The sequence below is a fragment of the Ambystoma mexicanum genome, chromosome 4p (genome assembly GCF_040938575.1).
Source record: "Ambystoma mexicanum isolate Mex_15411 chromosome 4p, UKY_AmexF1_1, whole genome shotgun sequence".
NCBI lineage: Eukaryota > Metazoa > Chordata > Amphibia > Caudata > Ambystomatidae > Ambystoma > Ambystoma mexicanum.
In genome coordinates this window covers 788,774,616-788,794,588 of record NC_090927.1, presented here as the reverse complement: position 1 = coordinate 788,794,588, position 19,973 = coordinate 788,774,616, and the positions used below count along the sequence as shown (strand labels likewise).

The window sequence follows — 19,973 nt, the reverse complement described above, 5'->3', positions numbered from 1 at the left end:
TTGCATGATCGAGATCATGACGCAAGTGCACCAGGCAGTGTATCCTAACATTGGCACATAATTGCCAAGTCTAGACAGTGCTTGTCGCAAACCATAACATCTTTGCAGTCCAGGATCTGTACTGGCTTGTCTTTCTCCATATCCTCGACCCTCCCCCAAATAGACCACCGTTATCTCATGGGTATAATTAGTGTATACACATGTTTGAGCACTTTGCGAACCCTTGGGGAAAAAACTTCAGGTTTGTCTAAGATCATTTTCTCGATCTAGTTCATCTAAAACCTTGTTAACGCACACCATCGTCCTCAAATTGTCCATCCTCTGTGTGAACATGTAATTCCGCCTCCAATAATTTTAAAATCTCTGGGCCAAGCGGCAATTAGTGGATCTCTCTCCTTTTCCCAAGTCCTAGCAAAATTATGCTTTGCCAGTGCCAGGGAGAGCAATTCCAGCTGCCGTGTAGTCATATTTTTGACCAGGAGTAATCCTTGCAGACATTACTTAATTGTAGGTACCAGCTGCTGTTTTAAGAACCCTGATGACCATTTCCCAACCGTCTCTGAAAACATTGGCACCCCAGGGCACCTTCATCACATAGTTAGAAAATCTGCACATTAATAGCTGATTAGGGTTTCCAGCTTTCCCATCAAGCATAGTGACCAAGGTGTAATGTAAGGCCTTATTAGGTATTTATATAGAATTTATTTGGAAGGGCTGTTTATGGAAACCGTTTTCGTATGATGGCATGCCCTATTCCACTTGGCTTCATCAAAAGGCTCCCAGAGCCATTGTCTCATTTATTTTCAACTCTGAGCAGGCCTCTACTGGTTTGGCCAATCCACCTTTACAAACCTGAGATTTGTATCCTCCCTCATCTTACTTTACAACATCATATTAACGTCCTGTTGAATAGGTTTCTGTGTGAAACCAGAAAAGCCTGTCGTCCTTCAGCTATAACATTTTCATAATCCAAAAAGCGTGTAGTGAAACCAGAGCAAGTGAATTCACACTCCTCGTTTGACAGGAATTTACTGTCTTTGAAGAGTTGCCTGACATTACCCAACCTATCTTTTATACCACCCTACGACTGCATCTTCTCATATGCCCGCCTCTCGCAGCCCCAATAAAAGCCAGGCCTGTCAACTGAAACATCCTATTGTGTCCCTTTCTCTTGGTCCTTTCAATTCAGACCGCATGGGTAGTAGAAACATCCAGATACAAGTGAGCTTCTCCATCGGGTCAATCTTTAAAGAATTCACAATCTCGATCCAGTTGCCTTTTGAGGTGAATGTTCTACAGAGGAAAATTGACATTACCTATAGAAATCTAAGCTTTACACTGCACCCATTATGTTTACCCATCTAACCTAGGAACCACATTGAGACTTGAGATGACCTCTTTTGTGGCCAAAAGCAATTGGTGATAAACGAAAGATGAAGACTTCAATTCTGGTTCCTCTGTGAGATTACTGTATGACACCGGAGCTATTCAGAACCCAACTGGGGTTACCCCTATATCTGAACCTTTTATGATTGGATAACTAGTTGGTCAGGAACTTTCTAGTTGTGACCTGGGACTAGATCTAGAGGATGACCACAACAGGTATTACTGTGTGTGCTGAGAGAAATGCTGAAAACAAGACATATTAAGATCTTACGCCATTATGCCTAATGGTGGCAAGGAGGAAAACCGCAACATGCTTAAATGCTTTGATCACCCTCAGATAAAGGAACCTTGCCACTGGCACAGAGGCGTAGACAGGGTAGGGCATGAGGAGGCAATGTCCAACCAAAATCTGTAAATGCCCACTCAGCAGCGCTGTGTCACTGTGGCAGGCCCAACTACATTATGTTCAGGTCCCACTTGTTAGACCATCCTGGCTATGCCTCTGCAATGGGAGAGGATCATTTTGTGGCAGTAGAGAAGATATCTTTTAAAGAAGGGATGCCAGCCACATATCAATGTGGACTCTGTGTGGTTGGGCAGTCAAGTGGGGAAAGAGGGCATTTTGATATGGCAATCCAGGATACTATTATGCACTTATGGAAGGAGGAGATATGGGTATGGAGAGGTAAAGAAATGAGTTTCTTGGATTGTTTCTAGAAGAGAAAGGAAGTTATATGTCAATGACTGCCAAAATAATGTTGATGGGAAATGTACTTGCAAGTGAATTTAAATGAAAATAGGAGTAGCATGTTGATTTAAGGACTAGGTGTCTATATTTAGCAACAGTTCTCTAGTATATGACAAATCTAGACAATTTGTCCCTTCTACCCAGTGGGGAGTCCATCCCCTTTGAAGACAGGGAGGTGAGCCCGATAAGCAAGACCCTTCCTAGGGGTCAGGGCATGTGGGACCTCAATGGGAGTGACACCCCTCTTTGGGTCAAGGATTCCCATTCCAATAAGGAGCTCCAGGTCTAAACGACACTGTGAGGATTCCAATGGAGTCATCACGGATTCCCCGGCAGTAACTTCCTCCCATGTGGCCAGGGGACATCAACCTCTACCTGATCCTGACACAGGGGTTGGCTATAGGAGTGAGGATCACATGGGAAGCTACAACTACCTGGGGGATGTCATGACTTCATTGGATGAGACCTGGTATCCCCCATTTTCCCATGAGCAAGACCTCCTGTTACCAAATACCTTAATGGCCTATTGCCATTCTCTACCCCTCACCCCCTTTAAGGGAAAGTAGAAAAACCTTTTTCCATCACCCTACAAATCAACCTGTCGCTCTTAGTCTAAAAACAGCCCCAAGAATACCTTGTCTAAAAGCTTCAAGAATGCATTTTCCAAAAACTCTAAGAAAACCTTCTTCAGTTCTAATTCCACTTCATATAGAACTGATTCTTGATATGGCATCCTTGAGAAAGACTCTCCAAGAGATATGCACCCAAAACCATCAATGGACCTCAATTTCCACACCCACCTAAATCATCAACTTATATCAGTAGACTTCAATTCCCACAACCACACAGTACTGAGATGAGGAGGATGAATGAATTGACACAGACCAGCAAGCGTATTGAGCGTGCTAGTTTTTGGATGAAAGCACCTGGGCGCAGGACCTTTAAAAATGGGAACTGTCATGAATCCTACGACCCCTTTGAGAAGCACACCGCTGCCTTTGGGAAGTGCTACGCACACTCGTACATGCACACTGCTGCCATATGACCGACACTCACTCTTATACACCACAATCCTGACTACCAACACCTGTTGCTCCACAGGTGATTATGCCCTGTAACAGTATAGCATGGTATGCATCAATAAACACAGACTTGCACAAACATGGCAGTGTGACAAAAGAACATGGAAATAACACTTAGCTTCATGGAGTGTCCTTGGTTGACTCCAGCACGCTGCCAGGGTCATTAGTTCAATGGAGGGCTGCAAAAGAGAGCTGAGTGAGAGAGTGAACAACCAGCCCTATGTACAAGTATACACTACTGAATGTGCGTTCACTGAATCCAGCGAGCGCTTCTTTGCTTTGGTTAGTGAGGGATATATAATAATAATAATATAATTGTTTTTTTATAACGCGTTTAATACCAGTATGTGGTTTCTAGGCGCGGGATCGGTATTTCGAACCTGTGTTGCGCTGCACTGACTTACTTCCAAGACAAATGCGTTGCCCCTGGGATCATGCATGCAAAATGATCCTTCAGTCTGAGGTGCTTATCGTAGCCCAAAACGGGTATGCTGCGGATCTGAGTTCTAACACACTAGTTTCTTTCGGAGTTGAGCGCTGATCTAAGCTCGGGTTAGTCGGGTGGGTTTTTAGCATGCAGGAACTGGCGTGCGCCAAACTTATCTGCACTCGGACCAGGGACCGGTGTTATCTGGCTGGGGGTTTTGGTCCCTGCTGTAGTTTCCCAGCTCTAATGTGCTCTGCTGCAGTCATGTTGCGTGTACAACACTTATCTGCACATTGGGTAGGGGTTGGAGTTCTCCGGTGGGGCTAGGCTCCTGCTCGCGATATGTGGGATGTTTTTACCCATGCATCCAAGCCCTACAATAAAACTGTGCAGTACTGGCATGGAAAACATCATGATGGCCAGAACTCCCCAGAGAGTGCACAGGGAAAACATGAAGAATAGGCTGCCACCCATTTTTGCCTATGTTGTGAGCACAGGAGGGCACTGCCTAAAACCACCAGTGGGCTACACACACAGTAGCCTGAAACCATTGGGAATGGCAATGCTGATTGCAAAAAAAAGCAACTCAGAACTGTGGGGAATTCATTTTCTTAATCCCAAAAATGGTTGCATTACCAGTACTCACCACTATCAGAAAGCCGGCGTTTTAAAACCACCAGACATGTGTGTAAAACTGAACAAATGAAACAAAACCAGACCAAGGAAAGACTTGCTAAGAGGTGGATACAATGTAAAACTATATTCTGAAATGACTTGAAGGAAGTAATTATTTAATGTATATGTAAAAATTGTCAGTTTGATTTGAATGTAGAAAACTGGGAACAAAAAGTGACATTTAGCTGAAACCTGGCTTAATGAAACTGGATTCTGCCTGACAACTAACCCCGACAGGAGTTGAAACCTGCTCAGCCACTCCTCTTGTCAAAAGGAGTTGTCACCTCTCTGATTAGATTAGGGGTGGAGCAGCTGGGCACTACAGGGAGTTGAACAAAGGCCTGTCCTGGACTCAGGCAAATGTTATATTGGGGGGCCGTAAAGTGGCTTCCTCTTAGGGGAAACTGGGAGGGGCAGTGCCTCTGCTAGCAGCTGAGCTTGGGGTTATTCCACCCTGTGATGTGGGAAGCCACACCCCTTTTTGACCAGGGCATAATTTTAAAAAGATAGATAATTCATAGTGCGGACTTGTCAGAATTATATAAGTAATATCATTATTTTTGTGATTTTTCTGTGAACATTTTGAGAGGCGTTAGGACCCTGTGGTGTATTCTGGGGGGTGCTAGCGGAAAATAGGGTCTCACTCCAAATGTCTGCATGTTAAAAATCTGACACTTCATCAATTAATGTCCATACTCCTTGCGCACATGTGTGTAATTTTGGGTAAATGTCCGATGTTGCAAAACCAGTTAAAAAACGCAAAATGTTGTCATTTTTGAATGCAAGCCCCCAGGAAGATCAGAGGCGGACAAGCATGGACCATAAGGAATATATAATGTGCACATGTAATTTCAACAAATTGTATATCTGGGAAGGATGTATTTGAATCAAATATAGATTTGTGGGCAAACTGACCAGGGGAGGATCCTCTGACCCATAAACACACTTCATCATGCTGACAATCCATTTCCTTCCCCCAATCATGGGAGAGGGGAGAATTGGGCCAATGACAAGTAGAGAGGGGCAGGCTTAGCTAGGCCCAGGCACACACCCATTTTCAAAACGCATAAAAAGAGACTGCTGGGACAGGTAGAGACATTTAATTCCATTTGCTGCGGAGCATGCTGACCGACGACTTAACATCCAGAGATCAAGACTTCAAATCCATCAATCTCCAAAGACCAGAACTTTACTTCAGAACTTAAAGCAAGGGCCTAAACCCACAAACTGAGAACTCTTCTCAGCAGGCCTCAGCAACCTTAAAATGATTTGCGAACTATTCCACAGCCGGGCGAGCTGTTTGAATTCTTTTGCCAAGAACAATTGCCAGAGACCAGACCAGAGATCCAGAGTGACCCAGACCGCTGTGAGCAGAACCAGAGAGCTGACCCAGATCACTGTGAAGTGCCGAGACCAGAACCGGAGTCCAGTCCAAAACCTGACCAGATCCGTGGCGAGGCCTATTTCAAATTTATATTGTGAGTACCTAGCAGAACTGTGCAGAACCAATCTCTTAGTTAAAATAATCTAATCCAAACTATTTTAACCTAAGTAGAACAGCCTCCTAGAAATCGTGTCATCTGTCATTTGTAAAGCTGCACAACTGTCACCTGTCAATTCTGAAGCTGCAAGCTGTCACCTGTCATTTTGAGTTTACTTTAAATCCGAAAAACTACCTTTATTTAATCGTCCGTATCTCTGGAAGCGTTTGGGCTAGGAACGAAATTTAGAATCTCAGCTTTCCAATGAACCTAGAACTGACTTGCTACTCCTTATACTTTTGCCATAATCACGATTCACGCACTCGCAAATTTTGACGCGATTTGCGATTTGCCCTGATTTCTTTACCGGTAAAAAGATAGCAGCTTTTTGCTTTCCTCTGCTAAAAATTTGTTTGCCTCTTAATAACCATCCCTGAATCATTGCTAAAGTGAACCTGAGCTCATCCCAAGTATCTCTCACTCACCCTGAACCTCCTAAAGGGAATTAAAAGCATTTTCAGCATATTTCTCACTTCACTGCCACCACATTCAAAGCACTTGGGCCTGTGTTTTAAAACTCATACCTGTTTTCTCTAAGTTTGCTGGGGTGGGAATTGAATTTCATATGGTATTTGATTGCATTCCTGAGAACTATGTGCTCCTCTTTCCATCTCCTTCCATTTCTTACATTGCATAGGGGAGGGGGGTGAATTGCCAGAGAAAAAGTGATTATCTTATGTTTTGCTAAAATCATATCAAGTATTTCTGTACTGCATTTTATTCCTCATTGCTTTTCCCTTGAAACCATAAAAGTATTTTCGCTGCCTTATCCATCCTACACCAACTCCTCATTGATTATAAAGAAGTGTGCTAGTGTCAGATTACCCATTGTTGATTAACATTATATTTATAAGGGCGATATTGATTATTCATTTATTATAAAAGCGTGGTATCTATATTTTGTTTTATTTCTCAAATAAACCTTTTAAACTTGCAAAACAGAACTACTTCTTGGCTCAGTGGGGTCAGGGGGATTCTAAGAGAGGGGTGTTGTATAGGGGTAGTCATCCAGTACTCATGAACTGGACATAAAGATATATCAATAAGGGTTTCCATTCAGTATCCCAGATTAGGCATTGACTTAGCTGTAGTGTTGAATTGAATCCTCTTACAAATTGGGGGCTCGTAGCCGGGGATTCCGGATTAGATCTATCACTTGTGCAGATTAATACAGTGTGCTAACTGACAAGATACATACATCCGGTCGGATCACCACGCTTTGTTACGCTGTAAAGCACTCCTCAAAGGAACGCTCTAAGGAAATGGTCTGTTTTGCAAAAATAAAATACAAACTTCTGTAAGTCAGGAAGGAACTCAAATTCCAGAATGACGACACTGGTAGACATCAAAATAGCCAGAGAGCCCTTCTTACATAAGCTATTTGCGAGAGGTGAGTGGACTCATCAGGACCAAATGGTCTGGTTGCAGGCAATCGCGCAACAGGTCACTGAAACAGGGTCAGATATATGGGGAGCTCAGGGTCCCCTACATGTGGCCCTGAGTGAACTATATATGGCCCCTAAAGCCAAAGATGAACATAATAAGATTGCCAGGATAGCGGCATATTTGTATCTATATATGGTAGCCATACAGGACAAATGTGCTGAAGGCCAAGATCTGGCAAATAGGCAACAGATGGCGTTAGAGAAGGCCCAATCTGATCTGGACTCTTCTGAGCAGAGGCTGCTCAGGAGCCAGGAGCCAGAAAAGGACAGCAGACAGTACATCACTAAAATAAAGGAGGATATGGATGTGCTGCAACAGGAAAAGGCGGACCAGGATACCAGATTTCTGGCCTTGCAGAAGGAGAACCAAGAAGGTTTGGACTCCCTACTGCAGAGCCAGAAAAAGCTGGAGCAACAATTAGATTTCAATAGGGCATGTGCCGAGCAGGTAGTCACCCTGCAAAGCCACCGAGATAGGGAGAAGGCAGAGAGCAATAAACTGATTTTGAAAGACCTGGATACCCAGGCAGAGTTTGACCAGGAGCGCCAGAAAGCTGGTGCCTTCCAAAGGCAAAGGGACGCCCTGGCGGCACAGATGCAGGCTCTTAGTCAGGAAAGGGATACCTTAGGCCAGGAAGTCTGCCACTTAAAAAGGAAAATGGAAGAAAATCACCTGGCCCTCCAGGGACTGGGTGACCTCCAAAAAGAACACCAGAACTTGTTAGAGCACACCAGGAGGGTGGAGGAGGCTCTGGCAAGAAAGGAGCAGGCCAGTAGGGATGGGTCTGAGGAGGTAACCCTCCTGCAGCAGAGACTGGCCCAGTACTCCAGGACCAATCAGGAGGCACAGAGAGAAAATGAGGCTCTCTGTCAGCACAATGATAGGCTCCAGCAACAGGTAGCCATGCAGGAGAGACTGATAGTCTAGTAAGGCCTTAACTGAGGAACTGAAAGCGCAGGCTCTTGCATTGCAACAGGAAGCAGGGGCGGATAGAGATGATGTTCGCTGGGAAAGAGAAACTCCTGAGCATAACCTCAGGAGCCCTAGTACCAGAGGCCTTCATCTCTCCCAGTCCCTGGACTCTGCCACCCCCATGTCCCCTCGCGCTCATGAGCCCAGAGCCACGGGGATGGCAGATTACTATCCAGCTAGAAGTATGGGGCTCATAGGCCAGTACCTCCCAGGAATGGATGGGCGGGCATCCGGGTATGGGCACCCAAGCACAGTGCAATTTAGTGGGGAACCCCAGGAGAGTAGGCCCATTAAGGGCATCCTGAAAACCTCTGCCCAGTTAGGTCAGTGGGGGGGGTACCCAGCAAATCCTGGCAGCAAGCAGGGGTCTGAAGACTCCTCTGAGCATTACAGGACACAGGAGACCAGGTCCCCACATTCTTCCAGCCATTCCCAGGCTCGCAGAATCCGGGAAAACCTGGAAGATCAGACGGGCACCTCTGGGAGCAGTGCTTCTGAGTCGGAGGATGAATGGACCAGGGTTACCCGAACCAAAAAGGCCAATAAGGCAAAAAGGGCTTTGCTTAAGGACCCCTTAAAGCAGATCAAGGCAATCAGGAGTGTCATCACTCCTTATCATAAGAACGCCAAGTATTCCTTTTGGGAACACTTGGAGCTCTATGAGCAAATGATGTAGACTTTCCATTTGAAGGACAGCAGTAGCTGCATCCAGTATGTCAAATGGACATTCTCCCCAGAATACTCCAGTTTCTTTGCGGGGCTGGAGGACCAAAATCATTTAAGATGGTCCACCTATAAGGCGGCCATCTTGAAACATTTTTCTGTTCACAGAAATCCTCATGAGGCTTGCAAGGCAGCCTACAATTTGCAATGTGGGGAGGATCAGGCCCCACAAGAGTTTGCAAGAATTAAAGCGTGCTTTTGCGCAGACCACCAGAAGGGTGCGCACGGATAGCAGAGAATTTATCAATATGTTTTTCCATGCCGTACCCAAATAAATAATGACCCAGCTCGTGAGAGATTTTCATGAGAAAAGATCTTTAGACTGGGTCATTGAACAGGCTACCCGGATCTATGAGGTGCAGAAGCCCATCGAAAATAAAAATAATGCGCTGAAAAACCCCAAAACCAACCGCACCCCTGCTGCTGCCAAGGTGGCAGAGGTAAAGGTTGCCCCCGTTTTAGATTTGGAGATGGGGGGGGCCTAAAAACCTGCCTGCACCAAATAATTCACAGCCCAGAAGGCCCTCGGGCCAGTCACAGACAGGGAGTCGAGGAGGTAGTCCCACAAATGGGGTCCCCCGCACCCCTGACTATGTAAGTCCCCGCTACAAGGGAACCCAACCAATCCTGGGTTATGTGTGGACTCCTCCAGCCCAAGGAGGGATCCAGCCAAGCACCTGACCCGGGGAACTTCCCTCCTAACTTCCCCCAGGAGGGCAGAAATTCACCAAATCCTGGGCAGAACTTTTCCCCAGGTATCCACCCAATTTCCAGCCCCAAAATCATCCATCCTTCTTTCCCCAATTCCCTGAGCCCAGACAACCTAATCCGGGAGAGGGGAGGCCAAGGGTGGAGGGGTACCAAAATCTTCCCAACCAGGGGTACTACCAGAGAAAGGATAGCTACCCTTCCCGGGATCAGACCAGGGGAGAAAATAGAGCCCCGTATCAGCCTGAGCGGGTTTCCCAGTTAGAGCGCCAGGTCCAAAATATGGCACGGGATCTGGGTCACATACTGAGGGCTCAACAGAACCCTCAGTTGAGCATGCCACTGCAGAATGCCCCAAACTCTGGACCTGGTGCTCCAGAACAATGACGGGGGCAGCACACAGGTTCCCAGGGAGGAGGCACAAGGGGAAGGGGGGTGTAAAGCCTTGGAGGAAGCTTCCTTCCCAACTTGTAAACAGCCCCTGGAAAACCAGGAACCGGAAACAAAATCTCCTACCCCTGAATGTCTGCCACCCAAGGAGCAGAGAGGAGGTAGGAGAAACAAAGGACCCAAACAGACCCCCTTTGTGGAGGAGGTACAGGTCTTCCAATTTGATGGAGAGGGATCCTCAGAAGATCCTGGGAAAAGGATCTTCTCCTTCAGAGATGGTGGAACTCCTCCCAAGGAAAAATGGGTCCCAAGGGATGTCAATTCAGACTGGGGAGATGTGGAGACTGAGCTACCGCCACCCATCATCTCATCCCAGAACCGACAATACCGAAATCCCCTGGTTCAAACCCATCCTGATGACTGCCTCCAAAAAGGGGGGGGGTGGCCCAGAACCAGAACCAGGGGAACCCACAATGGCTCTGATCTCCAGTTGCCAACTTTTTCTTTCAGATTCCCAAGACTCTCCACAGAATTCTGCCCAAATCTCTTCTCTCGCCGTGTCCAAAACCAAAAAGTTAGCCCACCAGTTGTCCAAAAATGTGCATTATCTGTGCCCCCTTGAGGAGAAGGAGGGAAGATACTATGCCCCGGTACAAGTACAGGGGCAGGGTACAATTTTGGCACTGGTGGACACTGGATCCCAAGCTACCCTTCTGTCCAAAAGGGCCTTTGAGGAACTAAATGCAGGAAGGGGGGAGAATTACTGAATTCCTCTCACCTCTCTTCCTGGACAACTGCAGAACTTTGATGGGAAGGAAATTCCCGTTGAGGGGACCGCAGACTTGGACATTAAAATTGGGCGACACAAGGTGAAACACCCGGTCATAGTAGTGACTCCACAGGGCACCCCTTGTTTACTAGGGAATGACCTCCTGAGAAGGTTGTCACCCCTAATAGATTGTGTAAACAAGGTCCTCTGGACCCAGACTAGCCGACCAATAAAATTAAAACAGTGTCAACCATGTTAGTTTAAACGGCACCTGCCGCATGGTTGAACAAAAATCTGACCAAGTAGAATTTCACTTCCAGAACAACCAAATTCCAGACGTGACAGTAATAGCAGTAGGACAACAGACCGGTGATGGGGGGTCCTCTCTATTTCTGAAAATCAACCTTCCTTCCAGTTTAAGGTGGTATTCCACACTGGAAGGAAACACCCTGAAATTCTTTACTAATCCACAATCAGAAACTCTCACTCCTATAGTCCAGAAAGATGTGAAGTCGGCTCAGAGCCTGGCTGATATTCAGCAAATTGGAGAGCAGTTGTTCATCCCTGTTCAGTTAAATGATGGGAAGGACTCTGTTCTCGCTCGAGTGTGTGTGAATAACGGTAAGAGCTTCATCAGCGAAGCCATGTTCCGCCAACTCCCAAAAGATCCAGCCATTCCCACATTCAAACTGATAGACAAATGGGAAATGGACCTGGAAGCACCTAATTCCAAACATCTCCTGCCAAGCAGGTGTATGCTCAAAATCTCCATTGGCAACAAGAGCATAGTCCATAATTGTTGGGTCGTGCGAGACGTCACTGCCGCCTTTTACTTAGGCAGTGACATTCTCAATCGCTTTGCCATTAGTTTGGACCTAATAAACTTCAAAGCTGGGTCCCGATTAGCGGATAATCCCATGGGCTTTGATGATCCAGAAAAAGCATTTAGGTCAGCTCAATTGCTACCTTATGCAGTTGAAATTCAGATTAAAGAGGAAGTCACCATCCCAGAAAGGACCCGACAATTCTCCCTGGGAGTGAAAGTTAAAAGAGGACAAAAATTGAATTGAAAAACCCTGATGCTTATATCCATCTAAATGCTTTTCTCCAACAGCAAGGGTTAGGGGTAACCCCAACACCATTAGTCAACATAGAACATGACACCATTCCAATAGGGGTGGATAACAGCGACTTGTATTACTCTAGCCGCAGGCACCATTATTGGAATGGCGATTGATGACCGACATTTCTCCATTGATTTAGGAAATGAACTGTTAGGACCAATCCCCAAGGACTGTTTTGACAGTGAGGACAATACAACACCAGACAGGATTTTCACCCGGCATGGGGGTAACTTCCGGGTGTACATTTCGTGCCCTTATGGTAAGGAAGATGTGACTTGTGACTTCAGGAGGGATGAGGTGATTTTCCAGGTCCATGAGGGCTGCCTTTCCCACCTGAAGCCTCCAGTCCAAATCAGCACTCTGACCAGGGACTTCTCCACCCAGCTGGAGGAGGCCGCTGAGATAGCCAAACCAGAAGTCTTTCCAGGCTTCAGGCAGATGGTGGAAGAGAGAGTCAACCTAGCTGATGCCTGTGTGACTCTGGAACAGAAGCAAAAGTTGAAACAAGTTTTCTTGGATTTCCAAGATCTCTTTGCGGTAGACTCATATGACTGTGGTCGCACCGACATCCACACCACAACAATTCCCACGGACCCTGGAATGACTCCAGTGTTTGTGAAGCAATATCGCTTGCCTCTCACATCCATGGAGTCCCTTACTGAAATAATTAAGAACCCTGAGTCCCGGGGAATAATCCGTCCAGTCCACAGCACTTTCAGTAATCCGGTGCTGGGAATATTGAAGCCAAACGGCCAGTGGAGACTCTGCGCCGAACTTAGGGAGCTCAACAAACGGGTCCATACTTCCCGATGGCCTCTGCCCTACATTGACCAAGGGCTGGCCCAGGTTCAGGGGTAACAGGTATTCACAGCAATAGACCTGACCAATGGATACTGGACCGTGCCTGTCAGTAGGGAGGACCAATACAAACTGGCTTTTACCTTTGGGGGCCAGCAGTACACATGTACCCGGACTCCCTTCGGATACCTCAACTCCGGCAATTAATTCAACATCTTCCTACATAAGGCCAGGCCCGACCTGGGTACGAGGGGTAACCTGGCTTATGTAGATGATGTCCTCATCAAAAGTTCATCTATGGAGGAACACATAGCGGAGATCCGTTATGTTCTGACACAGTTGAGGGCCGCCGGAGCAAAACTTTCCTTTCAGAAAGCACAGTGGTGTAGAACCCGTGTTAATTTCTTGGGGCATGAGATTACTCCTCAGGGTCTCTGTCCCCAAGAAAAGAAAGTGGAAGCACTCCAGAAACTGAAAGACCCCGCAACTCTGCGGGAACTAAGGAGCCTCCTTGGACTGACTTATTACAGCAGAAAGTTCATTGAAGGCTACGCAGAGATCACTAGACCCCTGATTCATCTCTTGAAGGGGGGGGGTCAAGTGGGAATGGGGTCCAGAACAAGCCGAGGCAGTAAGACAACTCAAAAGAAGCCTCTCACAAGCGCCTTGCCTAACTTACCCTGTCAGAAACAAAGAGTTCTTCCTGGAGACGGGGTTCTCTAATACGTGCTTGATGGCAGTATTATACCAAAAGCATGACAAGGTCAATAAAGTAATCTCCTATGCGAGCAAAACTTTATCCTCTGTGGAGGAAAAATTCAACGATTGTGAGAAGGCACTCCTGGCAACGGTGTGGGCATTGAAGAATTACCGCCCGTTTATCCAGGGGGAACACATAGTGGAGACTCCACACCAGCCTGTCACGTCCTCAATCTTGCCCTCCTTCCGACACTTACCCGACACCATCCGTTCCCATACCCACCACCCACACCAACGGGGAAGACACTGCAGGTGGGATGTCAGAGGGGGCAGGACCACCTCCTTCCGCCCATTTCCGTGTTGGCGCTTGCCCTGGCGTCTCATCCATGCCCGACGGCTCCGGGGCTGTCGGCTCCAGCTCCCGCGCACTTGAGAACCCGATCGCGTCTCGCTCAGGTGATCACGTGATTAGTCACGGGTTCTTCGTCTGCCGCCGACGCTGGCGTCCACACACTGGGCAACACCAATCACTGCTGGTGTCCGGCCTCACGTGACGCTCCTGTGCGGTCACGTGCCCTGTCACGTGACCTCAATTTCCATCACAAAAGGAGCCGAGAGGAAACGCTCAGCGCTTCACAGCTGTTTCTACCAGAGACCTGTTCGGCGTTACTCATTTCTTCTTGCTACAGTTTGGAACTCGACCACGGAACGTTGCTTTGGACTTGTATTGGATTTTCCTTTGGACTCGATGTATCTTCTGGACCCTTGGAACTCTTGACCTCCCTTTCTTGCCCTGGTACTGCTCTGGATTACCCTTTTGTCTTGGCGAACTACCAACCACACAATTCCTGTTTATCACGCTTTTGCCTCCTGAACCACTTGGGGTTCACTAACTATTGTGCTCACTACCTGGACCTTGGATTGGCTCGCTAACTGGTCACGTTCTTGCTGCAGGTGTGGGTTGGAGGAACTGCAGTACATCCCAGCCTGCTGTTTGTCTTCCCTTGCTGCCCATTCAGGTTTCCCACCAGTTCTACCATCCACGGATTAAGCTTTGTCATTTAACCTTGTTTGCTTGCACTGCCATTCCTTTCAAAGTATACCTGATCCTAACCTTTGCTTTACAGCACTCGGGGGTCCTTCCGGTGTTCCCGGTATCAGACTGACGGCGCCACTCCACACCTGTGGCCTCAAAGATTGCTAGGGCAGTATTCTATACCTGCTCTAGCGGTACTTGGGGACGGAGGTAGTTTATAGCTGCACGACCATCAAGGCTGACCACCAAGATCAGAACACAGCCTCTGCAATATCTCCAAAGTGACAGAATCCGGGCCGGAAATGTGAGTAATTCCCGAATTACTTCCTGGATTCTGTCAATGCAAGGCTTTCCTGTGGAGGTCAGATATGGCCAAAACAAGAAGAGTCCCCTCGCGCAAGGTCTGGCTGACTTGCATGATTGTGCCAGAGAAAACTGTCTCGAGGACGAAAGTCTAAAAATCAAGGACAACATGGAGGCATACCTTAATTCCCCACACAAAGTCTTTGAAGAAGACAAGTGTGAGGGAATGCCCACTGTCTATGTGGGTGGATGCTCTTACCATGTTGACAACGACGGGGAGAAAGAACTGGTGGCTGGCGTAGGGAATGCATGGGTGAAGGAGTTCCCAGAACCCTCCGCTGGATACAAAATTGGTCCCCGAAGTAGTCGGGTGGCAGAATTGATGGCCGTGCATCAGGCCATCCTCACTGCTGTCCAGCATCAACTCCACGAACTGGTCATAATCACAGATTTGGATTATGTACGGAACGGGTTCGTGGAGCACCTGGTCAACTGGAAAACCAGAGGCATGTTATGCGCTAATAACAAACCCCTGAAACATGGAAAGTTAATCCAAAATATTGATGATCTGGTCACTTCGAATGGGATGACCATCGACTGGAAAAAGATCAAGGGTCATTCCAAAGTAGAGAGACCAGACAAAACTGGAAATGACTTAGCTGATCAGCTGGCCAAAACCGGGGCGTTCCAAGGGGATCTAATAGAAATAGAGTCCCTGTTGGGGGAAATCCAGGTCACTGCTATCACTAGGTCCTAGACAAATGCTCACAATGATCTTTCAACTGCACAATGGTGTAAGGAGACCCCTGATGCTGATTTATCCAATTATTGGTAAGTTTTACCAACACCTTGAGGACCCTGAGAACTTTCCCTTGACGGATACCGATTACATTGGGAAAGAGGACCTAAGAGTGTTGATGAAATGTCCAAAAATGTTCCGAATCCAAGACGGTTTGTTGGTAAGGAAATCCCAAGCTGGCCATGATCAGTGGGTGGTTCCTACCTCATTCCGAAGCCTGATGTTAAGTCACGCCCATGATGCGGCCACCGCCGGTCATAGGGGGTTTCACACAACACTGGAAATCTTAAGAGAGGTTGCATACTGGCCACACATTGGGCAGGAACTCAACCAATACTTGAAGGGGTGTCTTGTGTGTGCACAATTTCAGCCATCATCCCTCACACACCGTGCGCCTCTCCAAAAGAGAGGGATGACACTGCCATGGTCAGATTTGCAAATCGACTTTGTAGGCCCTGTGATTCGCTCGTCTAGAGTAAATGTTGACTGTTACATGCTTGTTTACCGAGTGGGTGGAATGTCTCCCAGCCCCAAACTGCAAGGCAGAAACAGCAGCTGCCCTGATGATTAACCACATCTTTTCTCGTTTTGGCCTACCTCAAAGGATTGAGTCAGACAGGGGTAGCCACTTCACCAGTGAAGTAATGACAAAGATGTGGGAGATACTGGGGGTCAAAAGAAAGCTACATATTGCTTACCGGCCAGCTTCTTCTGGAGCAGTGGAGAGATATAACCGAACCATTGTGAGCATCTTAAAAAAGCTTGTGGCAGATTCTGGGCCAAGTTGGGATATCCGATTACCGCTGGTCCTAATGGCCATCAGATCTACCCCTTCATCTGCAACCAAAATGTCACCATTTGAGTTGATGACTGGACGCAAGATGGTGCTTCCCCAGCATTTGCTCTACAGAACCCAAGAGCAAACGTTGATAAATGCCTCCACAACTCATGAGTATGTGGAGAATTTAAGGAAACGCCTTCAGCATGCTTTTGCCTATGCTCAGCGGAATCTAGAAGATAAGGTGGGTGATTGGGTCTATCTATACAATTTCCAAAGGAACCAGGCCAAACAGCGAAAATTCTTGCCTACATGGAAGGGACCGTTTGAAATTATAGACAAGATCTCCCCTGTTGCCTATAAGATCTGCATCCCCAAAGGCAGTCTGGCGGAAGGGGAAGACAAGTGGGTCCATATTAACCAGCTAAAGTGTTGCCATCCCAGGCACACTTTGCAGCAACTGGAGGAGTCCTCTGCAATACCAGAGGGGACCGCTCCAGGTTAATTCAGTTCCAACCCTAAAATATCCCACATATAGTCTCTAAAATATTATACTCTTGTAAGCCACTGTCTTTGAATGATAACTTGTATCTCAAAAGTAAAATGTTAGGTATGTTAAAGTATAAAATGTATATGTCTGCCACACCATTAGTAGTGATGGAAAAATGTCTATGAATAGGTATTGCCGCTTTTCCTTTGTCGTCCTAGGAGAAAGAACTTGGAGACTGGCCAAGGACAACGATCCGGAGACAGGGAGCAGAGACCCAAGGGGCCCGGGGTGCCGCCCAATCCTCCCATCAGGACCAGCAAGGAGAACTGATCGATCCAACCGGAGGGAGGAAAAGATACTGAACTGTGCCATCCATGGAATTGGAAGAAGAGGAGGCGAACATCCCAGATCTTGCGAGTTCCATCAGTGAAAGGACAGAATGGCCATCGCAAGAGGGGGGGCTTGTGGGATGTTTTTACCCATGCATCCAAGCCCTACAATAAAACTGTGCAGTACTGGCATGGAAAACATCATGATGGCCAGAACTCCCCAGAGAGTGCACAGGGACAACATGAAGAATAGGCTGCCACCCATTTTTGCCTATGTTGTGAGCACAGGAGGGCACTGCCTAAAACCACCAGTGGGCTACACACACAGTAGCCTGAAACGATTGGGAATGGCAATGCTGATTGCAAAGAAAAGCAACTCAGAACTGTGGGGAATTCATTTTCTTAATCCCAAAAATGGTTGCATTACCAGTACTCACCACTATCAGAAAGCCGGCGTTTTAAAACCACCAGACATTTGTGTAAAACTGAACAAATGAAACAAAACCAGACCAAGGAAAGACTTGCTAAGAGGTGGATACAATGTAAAACTATATTCTGAAATGACTTGAAGGAAGTAATTATTTAATGTATATGTAAAAATTGTCAGTTTGATTTGAATGTAGAAAACTGGGAACAAAAAGTGACATTTAGCTGAAACCTGGCTTAATGAAACTGGATTCTGCCTGACAACTAACCCTGACAGGAGTTGAAACCTGCTCAGCCACTCCTCTTGTCAAAAGGAGTTGTCACCTCTCTGATTAGATTAGGGGTGGAGCAGCTGGGGACTACAGGGAGTTGAACAAAGGCCTGTCCTGGACTCAGGCAAATGTTATATTGGGGGGCCGTAAAGTGGCTTCCTCTTAGGGGAAACTGGGAGGGGCAGTGCCTCTGCTAGCAGCTGAGCTTGGGGTTATTCCACCCTGTGATATGGGAAGCCACACCCCTTTTTGACCAGGGCATAATTTAAAAAAGATGGATAACTCATAGTGCGGACTTGTCAGAATTATATAAGTAATATCATTATTTTTGTGATTTTTCTGTGAACATTTTGAGAGGCGTTAGGACCCTGTGGTGTATTCTGGGGGGTTGCTAGCGGAAAATAGGGTCTCACCCCAAATGTCTGCATGTTAAAAATCTGACACTTCATCAATTAATGTCCATACTCCATGTGTGTAATTTTGGGTAAATGTCCGATATTGCAAAACCAGTTAAAAAGCGCAAAATGTTGTCATTTTTGAATGCAAGCCCCCAGGAAGATCAGAGGCGGACAAGCATGGACCATAAGGAATATATAATGTGCACATGTAATTTCAACAAATTGTATATCTGGGAAGGATGTATTTGAATCAAATATAGATTTGTGGGCAAACTGACCAGGGGAGGATCCTCTGACCCATAAACAGACTTCATCATGCTGACAATCCATTTCCTTCCCCCAATCATGGGAGAGGGGAGAATTGGGCCAATGACAAGTAGAGAGGGGCAGGCTTAGCTAGGCCCAGGCACACACCCATTTTCAAAACACATAAAAAGAGACTGCTGGGACAGGTAGAGACATTCAATTCCATTTGCTGCGGAGCATGCTGACCGACGACTTAACATCCAGAGATCCAGACTTCAAATCCATCAATCTCCAAAGACCAGAACTTTACTTCAGAACTTAAAGCAAGGGCCTAAACCCACAAACTGAGAACTCTTCTCAGCAGGCCTCAGCAACCTTAAAATGATTTGCGAACTATTCCACAGCCGGGCGAGCTGTTTGAATTCTTTTACCAAGAACAATTGCCAGAGACCAGACCAGAGATCCAGAGTGACCCAGACCGCTGTGAGCAGAACCAGAGAGCTGACCCAGATCACTGTGAAGTGCCGAGACCAGAACCGGAGTCCAGTCCAAAACCTGACCAAATCCGTGGCGAGGCCTATTCAAATTTATATTGTGAGTACCTAGCAGAACTGTGCAGAACCAATCTCTTAGTTAAAATAATCTAATCCAAACTATTTTAACCTAAGTAGAACAGCCTCCTAGAAATCGTGTCATCTGTCATTTGTAAAGCTGCACAACTGTCACCTGTCAATTCTGAAGCTGCAAGCTGTCACCTGTCATTTTGAGTTTACTTTAAATCCGAAAAACTATCTTTATTTAATCGTCCGTATCTCTGGAACCGTTTGGGCTAGGAATTTAACTTTCCTCTAAAAGCTTAGAATCTCAGCTTTCCAACGAACCTAGAACCGACTTGCTACTCCTTATACTTTTGCCATAATCACGATTCACGCACTCGCGAATTTTGACGCGATTTGCCCCGATTTCTTTACCTGTAAAAAGATAGCAGCTTTTTGCTTTCCTCTGCTAAAAATTTGTTTGCCTCTTAATAACCATCCCTGAATCATTGCTAAAGTGAGCCTGAGCTCATCCCAAGTATCTCTCTCACCCTGAAACTCCTAAAGGGAATTAAAAGCATTTTCAGCATATTTCTCACTTCACTGCCACCACATTCAAAGCACTTGGGCCTGTGTTTTAAAACTCATACCTGTTTTCTCTAAGCTTGCTGGGGTGGGAATTGAATTTCGTATGGTATTAGATTGCATTCCTGAGAACTGTGTGCTCCTCTTTCCATCTCCTTCCATTTCTTACATTGCATAGGGGAGGGGGTGAATTGCCAGAGAAAAAGTGATTATTTTATCTTTTGCTAAAATCATATCAAGTATTTCTGTACTGCATTCTATTCCTCATTGCTTTTCCCTTGAAACCA

General features: G+C 46.5%; 1 protein-coding gene across 3 annotated transcripts in view; it reads left to right on the top strand.

Moving 5' to 3' along the window:
* Positions 1 to 19,973, top strand: part of CEP162 (centrosomal protein 162) — a 2,248,134-nt gene that overhangs the window by 260,307 nt on the left and 1,967,854 nt on the right. The gene's annotated exons all lie outside the window — the stretch shown is intronic.